Raw genomic sequence first — 10210 nt, 5'->3', positions numbered from 1 at the left:
TATTGTTGGTTGATGAAAATTAATTTAATTATTTATTGTGGGTTGAAAACCCTATATGCTCATCAGGCTCTCAAGCCTGGCCCACTCAGTTTCTTTGTATTACAGGAAGTGGCGCGAGGGCATAAGATGGATAATCATCAAGTTGTTTTGTTTACAAGTTTGTATATGTATATATTTGTTGAATGACTTGTAATTGTTATCGTTTATGCTTTATGGTCTGTATCGGAACATGACATCCCGAGTTTTGATTGTATAATGAAAATACATTTCTTTATGAAATGCTTTGGTAAATATTATTTTATCACGTTTTGTTTTTGGGAACAAATTCCGCAACTCTTTTAAATCAAAAGGATTTACTCTCAAATTATTTTAAAAGCATAAATGAAACCGGTCTTTTCTGGCCGTGATTTTGGGGATGTCACAAATTGCTCCCCACGACGTGGCCAGCCTTAGCCACGACGTGGCACACCAGAAATGCCCCTATAAATAGAACTATTGGGGTGTCGGGTTTAGGTGCTCCATTCTTCCATCTCTCGTGCTGAAACTCTGTGGTTAAGCTCCCGAAGCACTCCCGAAGCCCCGGTTTTCACACTTAAGTTCCGAAGGAAGGTTCTACACTCTCGAGATTCCCGAGATTTCCGAGAATCCCGAGAAAATCGACTTTCACAAGCCGAAGTTCTGCTCGATTTTCATCTCGCTTTCTCCAATCAATCAAGTGAGTTCATACCCCTATAAACTACACTTTCAAATGTTTATCAATGCTTTTTATACACTTTTAAGGGGGGAATACAAGTAAACACACGATTATTATCGTGTGTAACATAAAGTTTCACTATATACTCTTTTCTTTCAAGTGAATCATATGTAATTCATAACTACTACATCGGCACTTTTATATGCAATATCTATTCACGATAACATGTATTCTTTTGGAAATAAAACATGTTTATATATATATATATATATATATATATATATATATATATATATATATATATATATGCGAATCAAACCCTTATTTATACTTTAAGTATATGTGATCATTTATGTCACTTTAAATGTTATACTCTTCATAACAAGTGAGCATTACACTAGGATTTACTATACGAATGAAACACACACTTTGAATAACTATAATAGGTATAGTTTACGAGGAAATCATGAACATTTACATACTAGAAACACTATATTAAAGAGATACTTTCATATACAAGAACAAATGAACATTTTCATACGTAAATTTGTTTTATACGAAGTTTTTTGAGACATTTCACGTACTTTCGAGTATGCATTTTAAGTCATGTATTATATACCATAATCCCTTGTAGGGGGAGCGTGATACTTGTGTATAGATCTATACGGGATTGACAATCCCGCACCTAAGCTGTTAGCTACAGCTAGGCCGGCAGGCCTGGGGTGACAAACGTCATAACATTTCAACGCCTGAAGAACGTTGTTACAGGCAGTCTGGGTCATTAATATGGTTATAAAACTCACATGGAGTATTAAGAACTTATTGATTTACCGGGTTATCAAATGTCTTAGTGATTTTATACTTACACAAATTTACTACTCTAGGCATGAAAAACACGATTACATTTCAGTGTTGGAACTTTTAAACCATCACACACTATTAAACAAATATTGGATTTATAAAAGCAAACCTTCAAAACAGTCGAGTCTTTGTAAAAGAATACTTTTATACTAGTAGGAAATATTGAATTTTCTAGGAGTCTTTCGAACATCTACAAACAAATTTCATTTGATTTTATTCAAACATTGTCACTAAATACTTATGAACTCACCAGCTTAAATGCTGACCTACTCTTTCAAAACTACTTGTATTTCTCAGGGATTCAATAATACAGGTAAACTACTGCTTTTGAAGAAGGGACGCTGCGGCGTTAGTTTAATTTCATTTTGACAACATATTGTAATTGATATTTTGGAACTTGTAATACTTACAAATGATGTAACTTTTTCAATTATATATATGTTGGTTGTGTTTACTTTCTTTACTATGTATTCAACTGTTTCGATACTACATGAAGTCATCCGCCCTCGAACGATTCCGCCGTTCTGGTTTGGGGTGTGACACATTTGGACTTTTCTGCAAAAAAAATATTAAGACTTTTCTGCAAATAAAAACCTTATTATTATTATTATTATTATTATTATTATTATTATTATTATTATTATTATTATTATTATTATTATTATATTAAAAATATAAACAAGTATACTAATTTTTAAATTCATTATTATTAATATTTTTAATAATACATATAAATACACTTAAATAAAAAAAATATTAAAGAAATTATTTAAAGGTAAAGGTGGTGGTGATGGTAATGCTTTAAGCATTGAAATCATGAATAGTACTTATATGTCCTCACTTTGTATATGATCATTTCACATTTCTTATTATTGTTTTCAATTCAAAATATTAACACTTAACAATTCAAAAGAAGTTGCCTATTTGTAAAATTGTGTATAAATAGTTTAAGATAAAAGGATTTCTCACTTTGTATATAAAATTTCTTATGGTAGAATGATTTCTTTTTAAATACAACAGATCCACAATAAATATTTACATTGGTGACCCGTATCAAAATTCGAAAATATTAATTAAAATATCTTAAATGTTTAATAGAAAGTAATATGACTTGTTTTGTTTTATCACATTGTATCTACTATGTTTCCAAAAAAAACACAAGGATAAAGTAATAAAAAAGAGCAACACACATGTTGGTAATTCAAATAGTTACACACAAGACATACACACATATCACACGCTCACTATTTGTAAACAATTTGAAAAACCAGTAGTTTCTTTTAAATTGTTAAATGTTAGTATTCTGAATTAAAAACAATAATAACAAATGTGAAATGACCATATACAAAGTTAGAATATACAAACAGACATTCATGATTTCAATGCTTAAAGCATTACCATCCGCTCAACATTCACCTTTATAAAATGTCTTTAATATTTTTTTAATTTAAATGTATTTATATGTATTATTAACAATATTAGTAATAACAAATCTAAAAAATACTATACTTATTTATATTTTTAATATAATAATAATAATAATAATAATAATAAAGTTTTTGTTTGCAAAAAAACCCTAATATTTTTTGTTTTTGCAGATAAGTCCCAATATTTTGGGTTAATTTATGAAATAGTCCCAAATTAATTTGTTACCGGTTCAAACCAGTCAAAAAGGGTCAAAATGCAAACTTTTGCCGGTTTTACAAACAATAATAACAAATGTGAAATGACCATATACAAAGTTAGAATATACAAACAGACATTCATGATTTCAATGCTTAAAGCATTACCATCCGCTCAACATTCACCTTTATAAAATGTCTTTAATATTTTTTTAATTTAAATGTATTTATATGTATTATTAACAATATTAGTAATAACAAATTTAAAAAATACTATACTTATTTATATTTTTAATATAATAATAATAATAATAATAATAATAATAAAGTTTTTGTTTGCAAAAAAACCCTAATATTTTTTGTTTTTGCAGATAAGTCCCAATATTTTGGGTTAATTTATGAAATAGTCCCAAATTAATTTGTTACCGGTTCAAACCAGTCAAAAAGGGTCAAAATGCAAACTTTTGCCGGTTTTTAGGACTTTTTCGTAAACAAAAATTAGTTTAGGTCTAAAACGTAAATCGGGCCAAAATTTTAGGATTTTATTGGAGATTTCCCTATGTCCATTGCCATCACTAAATTTTATGTTTTTTAACCATATGTTAAAGGCTAAACCATTCTTACTAAATTTGATATTTATTTTTGTTGAATGGTTGTTGCTGTTGGGTATGACAAACAAGGGGTAGTTGATCATACAAACAATCATGTTACCACATCACTAATATTACAAACATTGTAATTACAAATTGGGTTTCTACATTTTGCTTTTAGTGATTTCTACAAGGATCTTATTTATGATTTTCAAAACATTGATTTTGGCATTTGCAGGGAAATGAGACGTAAAATATTAATTTTTTGACCCAAAAACATTACCAGACCCTAATCCCACTCCTTTTCAAGTCAAAAGAGGTAAAACACCTCTCTCTATCTATCTATGTATGTGTTTGGTTCATTAATAAAGTTTTATAAAGCTAACATTAACATAGGCCTGCTTTCTTGTGTCTGTTGAAGTGATGCAATAAATGCTACAATTTATGTGGTTGTGGTTTTATTCAAATGTTTATTTCTTGTGTGTGATACTGGCAATTGGGTTACTGATTGTATTCAACTCCCTGCATTCATCCATGTGCTCCTTGAAACAAAGAAATCAATACTTTGACCCTGGTTTCTTTATTCAAAAGAGATATGGATAATGATTGTTTAAGTAGGCTTGGGGCTTTTATTCCATTCAAGGAATCTATGAAAAATGGTCGAAAAGTGAAATCATTGTTGGGTCATCTTTAATGGAAACAACAAGCTCAACATGCCTGAGTAAGTAAATCATATAACTTGATAATTTGTTTAATCATCGGATTCTTTGAGATTTTTTCATCGTTTTTTTTTAATTATTAGTTTTTAAGGACTTGAAAAAATAGGAAATGTGATCTTTGATTAGTGTTCTAATTGGTGATTTGTTTCTCTATGGTGTTTCATGATTATGGAATATTTTGAATATGTGTAATTTAGATGGATTTGTTGCGTACGCTTTTTTATTTTCGTCAGTTTTTCTTTGTGTTCTTTTCTTCCCAATTTATAAATGATTTTTTGTTTTTATTTTCATTTTCGTTCGTATCACACTTTCTATGAAAGATTCATATCATATGTCTATTTTTTGATCCATTTTAGATGTATCGGCTTCGATTTTGATCAAGAAATCTCTATCTCAGTCAACTTGCATCTCCATGCACACTAATAATTGTTATTTAACTTAGTTTGACAAATGTTGTTTTCTATTGTTACTTTCAGCCATCAAGTCAAATACAAATAGAGGAAACTTCTTTGATAAGTTTCATGGAAGTTAGGAAGGCAACCATCTTTTCTATAATTCAATTCAAGTTTCAAATTAAGATGTTCTTATTAAACTTTTTGAGAATTACGATGCTATTTTAAATACATTTATAAAGTACAGTTCTATAATCCAATAATGGCTCTGTTTTGAGTGTTTTCTTTAAGAACAATTTTGTCCCTCTGTTTGGATTTATTTCCAGTTTTAGTCCCAAAACAAAACCGGTTCACAATTTTGGTCCTTATAGTGATTTTTACAAAAATGAATCATTAAGTTTGTCTAAAGAGTAAATTACAAGAATTGTCCCTTAGTTATACCCAAAGTTCCAGTTTAGTGTTGTTTCAAATAGGTACCTATTGTTTATGTTAAAATGACTTTTTTTTACCCTTATATAACACAATTAATCTAATATCAATGTGGGCAATAAAGTCATTTTACATGACGAAAACAAAACCTAGGTGCTAATTTTTTGACTATATGACACATGGATCATTCTTGCAACTTACTATTAAATCAAAAAAGTATATGCTGCTAATTTTTTTAAAATGACCATCTTGCCCTTGGAACCAAAACTGAAGAAAAAAAAGCAACAACATATTACAGAGACCAAATATGTAAATTTTCCATAAGCATATTACTATTAAACTATATTTTTTGTAATACGTATATTAAAAAGTATCCAATTTTTTTGTTGAGCTTTATTAGACGAAAACAAAACCTAGGTGCTAATTTTTTGAGTATATGACACAGGGACCATTCTTCCAACTTACTATTAAATCAAAAAAGTATCTGTTGTTAAATTTTTTAAAATGACCATCTTGTCCTTGGAACCAAAACTGTAAAAAAAAAAAAAAAAAAAACAGCAATATACTACAGAGACCAAATATGTAAATTTTCCATAAGCATATTACTATTAAACTATATTTTTTTGTAATGCATATATTAAAAAGTATCCACTTTTCTTGGTGAGATTTATTAGATGAGATAAAATGACAATTTCCTCCTTTATTATGATTATAATGATGTGATATGATAGGTGTTGGCAGAGGGTCTGCAACTCTTCTTAAGCGTTGAAAGAGGCATCAACTTGGAACTAGATCTTGCAGGGAAAGATGCATCATCTTGGTTCCTCAAGTGCTGAAAATCCGAATGGATTTGAGCTTTATGTTTTCATAAAAAAATTGATACATGGATTCGAGCTGTTCTGAAAGAGTTCACAGTTGAGGCTGGCTATTAGCCTTACATTTGACTTCATTTTACATCAATGTTGCACCAAATGGCCTTTTATGCTTCCTTTGGTCTCTATTGATGGTAGTATATGGTATTGGGGTGTGTTTGGAATGTAAATGTCATTTTAGTCTTCAAATTTTGTTTGATCACTTATAGCGTGTGTGATATAATTATATTTATGAATATGTATATGCCATTTTTTTTCTATCTAATATTCATAATTATTATTATTATTATAAACTTGGTATCCAAAAGGTTCGGAAACATATCTTATCTTCATAAAAGGTAGTTGCAATCGATGATGCGAAGACAAAAATGAAGATTGTTTCGTCACTTATGACCTAACTTTGTGGTATATGCCTTCCGGTAGTTTGATTATCCGTATAATGCGCATGCATAATTTAACTGATATGTGTTGTAAATATGATTTAGCCAATTCCAATAAAACCTGCATCCAATTCAAATTTTGATATTCACATTTCTACTTCACATTCATTTGTATCTTTATTTAATCGAAATGATTATTTGGAGAATTGAGTCATCTTCGAGATCAAATATCCTTTTTAAGAGTCTCAACTTGGTATATGTAAGGAAAATATAACGTGGCCGAGAGTTTAGGAAGCTTGATCATGGAAGGGGAGCAGTGCACTCCTTAAGTTTGTCTCACATTGTGAAAAAAAGATGCTGGACTATGCTTATAAAATAACCAGATTTGCATTAAATTCATAAAATTAGATAAAGATGAAATTGGTAAGATAGGGAACCCGATGGTGTTGAAATTATTTTAGCCGACTTCTTAGAGGTTACAATTTTTAAATAGTCGTGCAGCTGGTTGCAACATTTTAGGAATTGTCACTTATGGTTTCGTGACCGATTCAATGTAATTTAGGTGAGTATTTGCCATTATATGCTCCTAATGGACACCCTTTCATTTTAGTCAATTATTTCTGATTAACTTATTTGATAAGAAAAAAAATATTTCACGGCTTAAAGATCCATTGATTACCTTTTGCCAATTTATGTACCTACATAGATGATATCCATCAACCATTAAGATCTTTTTGACATAAAAACAAATTATTATATAAAAATTTGGAATGAAAATTTGTTTCCACCTAACTATAATGAAATGAATTAACCGAACCAAATCTCTCTCAGATTCCCGCATGACCAACTTTATGTGGCATTATTCAAAGGGATATTACGTGTCAATACAAAAGTAATAATGAATCATGACGAACAATTCAACAACAGTGAAGTCTACACATCAAATGTGATGTATAAAATAGTGTTGCACGATTCATAATGCACAATCAATTATGTGTTTATATACATTTGTAAATTATCTCAACTTTTCATTTTTAATTCTTATTGATTTCGTTTCTGATAGCATGACTTTTATTGATAATTGTTTAGATGTAGTAATTATTTGCACAAAAGAAATAATCGTCTCTAGAAACTAATTTCTGAAAAAAAATATTCGCACCCGACGCTTGGCGCGGGTAAACGGCTAGTGTGTGTGTGTGTATATATATATATATATATATATATATATATATATATATATTAGTGAGTTTTTATCAAATGGATGTTTTTGAAAAAATATTTATTAATGAGTATACTTTTAAAAGTATTTACTAAAATAATGTGTTTTCGAAAAAACTATTGGCCATTGCTCCACCGTTTCACCTGTCGCACCACCATCATCGGCAACAACTCCAGCCTGCCATACTTTTACGGCGATGCCTGCACATTCGACCACACTAGCTGGCAATTTCATCTTAGGTATGGTTTTTTGACATTGATTTTTATACATTCAACATTGATTTTGTGACTCCATCAACGTCTCTATCATGTTCTCACTTGATTATATTCGAAATTTGAATTTTTTTATCTGCATTTGTGAGCAATTGTCGAGATTTTCATTGAATATACTTAGGTTTTGATTTTTTAATTGAGTATACTAGGTGCTATTAATTGGTATATTGGATTGAATATACTTAATTAGATATACCTGTTGGTTATAACAAAAAATGAATTATGATTTTGAATTTTGGTATAGAATTTTGCTTATGTTAGATTGCTTAGGTTAGATTTATGAGATTATTGATTTTCATTTTCGCATTGATGTTGTTTTCTAATTGCTTCAATGTTGTTTGTTTCTTGTATCAAATTTCTAGTTCGAGTTTATGATTATAATTGATGGCAGATGTTTGTTTATTGATTTTGAATTTTGTTTGTTGATGTTTTTTGCTAATGTTGTTTTTAGTAGATGGATGTTGTCCAACATTAAAGAATGAAAAAAATATGAATCTTTGTGGAATTTGTAAGAAAAATATTCAGAGTTAGAAAAAATATTAGTCTACGAGAAGGTAAGTGAAGACAAATTCAATAGCCGGTTGGAACATTGGTATGACTTCATATATATATATATATATATATATATATATATATATATATATATATATATATATATATATATATATATATATATATATATATATTAAATCCTTTTGTTCTTGAAGATAGTGCTTATTGAATCAAGCTATTCCAAATGTTTATTATTTTCTTTTGTTTTTCTTTTAAGAAAGGGATTGTTGGTTTGTGCCTAAAATCGTTTGTTTAATTTAAGATGTTTTTGTTTGTTTAAATTAAAAAAAATCGTTTGTTGGTTTTTGAAAGAAGTTTGTTTAGATAAAAAAAAATGGTTAAATAAATTCTTGCTTATATCATGTTTGTAATTTTTTTTTTGATAAACATTATTAGTAAAAGTTACAACAAAGTTAAGAAAAAATATAATAAGAATAGGAAAACCAGTTTAATAAAATATCAATTTTAAAGCTAAAACTATTTGGTAAATATTTTAAGACTATATCTATCTCGTAAATATATATATTTTCAAATACATCATTTTTTTTCAAAAACTCCATTATTAGTTATGTAATGACCATTATCACAAAATGACAATTGGTATCGTGCCACCACTTCAAGAATAAGGGGTTATGGTGACGAAACAACGATTTTTTTTGTCGCCACACATAAATGTAAAACGATGATATATTGTCACCATACAATTGACTAGACAAGTTTGGCCTTTTAAGTTACAACGTCGATAAGTCTCAATATGTTAGGCGGGAAAGAAAGTAAAATATGCACGTTTTGAAAATCAAATAGAAGTAGAAGTGACTCCTTGATTCTCTTGATCATCTTTGAATTCTAGTCCGAAGTTCTTGCAAAAGCTCCCAAGAATCACCCTTGATATACCACCTTAGGAGAATGTGTGTCCAAAAATGAAAGGAACGAGTTGACTGTGACCCTTATATTCGTTTAATGTTTAACCGAATCTAATTGCGTCACGTTACATAATTGTGTGTGTCTGGATCATAATTTTTTCTCACCTATTTACACAATGCATTACTCTTTTGGTAATTGGAAATGATGGAATAACGAGCATAAAAATATAACCGTTTTCAAACAGACCCGACCCTAACGGTGGGCAACTCGACGGTCGCCTAGGGCCCGTATTTTTAGGAGACCCAAAATTCCTAGAATATATGATATAATTATATGGAGAAAAACTAACTTATTCAAAAATGTTATGGGAAATATTAGTTGTTTTTGTAATGTTTTGATCAAATTTATGTTTTTTAATATTAATAGTGAATTTCATAACGGTATGTCTATTTTCAATTTAATTTTTATTATATTTATGACTTTAGATGTTTTTTTTTAGATCTTGAGCCCCCTATATCTATGAACTGACTTTGCTTTCAAGTATCATTTTTTCTATATATTTTAAAGGCCTTTTATAAGCCTAATGCCCCGTTTGATACGCATCCTTCAAAGTCCAAACAAATATTTCTGGCTGAATGGACCGGAAAGACTATTTGATTTGCACAAAAGAAGAGGTCTTTCCCGGTAAGATATGTCTTTCCCAGAAAGCCCCAAAATCATATCTTTCTGGCTGAATGGCTGGAA

Source organism: Lactuca serriola, chromosome 3 (assembly GCF_051521515.1).
Source record: "Lactuca serriola cultivar US96UC23 chromosome 3, Lser_US96UC23_V15, whole genome shotgun sequence".
In the NCBI taxonomy this organism is placed as follows: Eukaryota; Viridiplantae; Streptophyta; class Magnoliopsida; order Asterales; family Asteraceae; genus Lactuca; species Lactuca serriola.
This window is presented reverse-complemented; position numbering follows the sequence as displayed.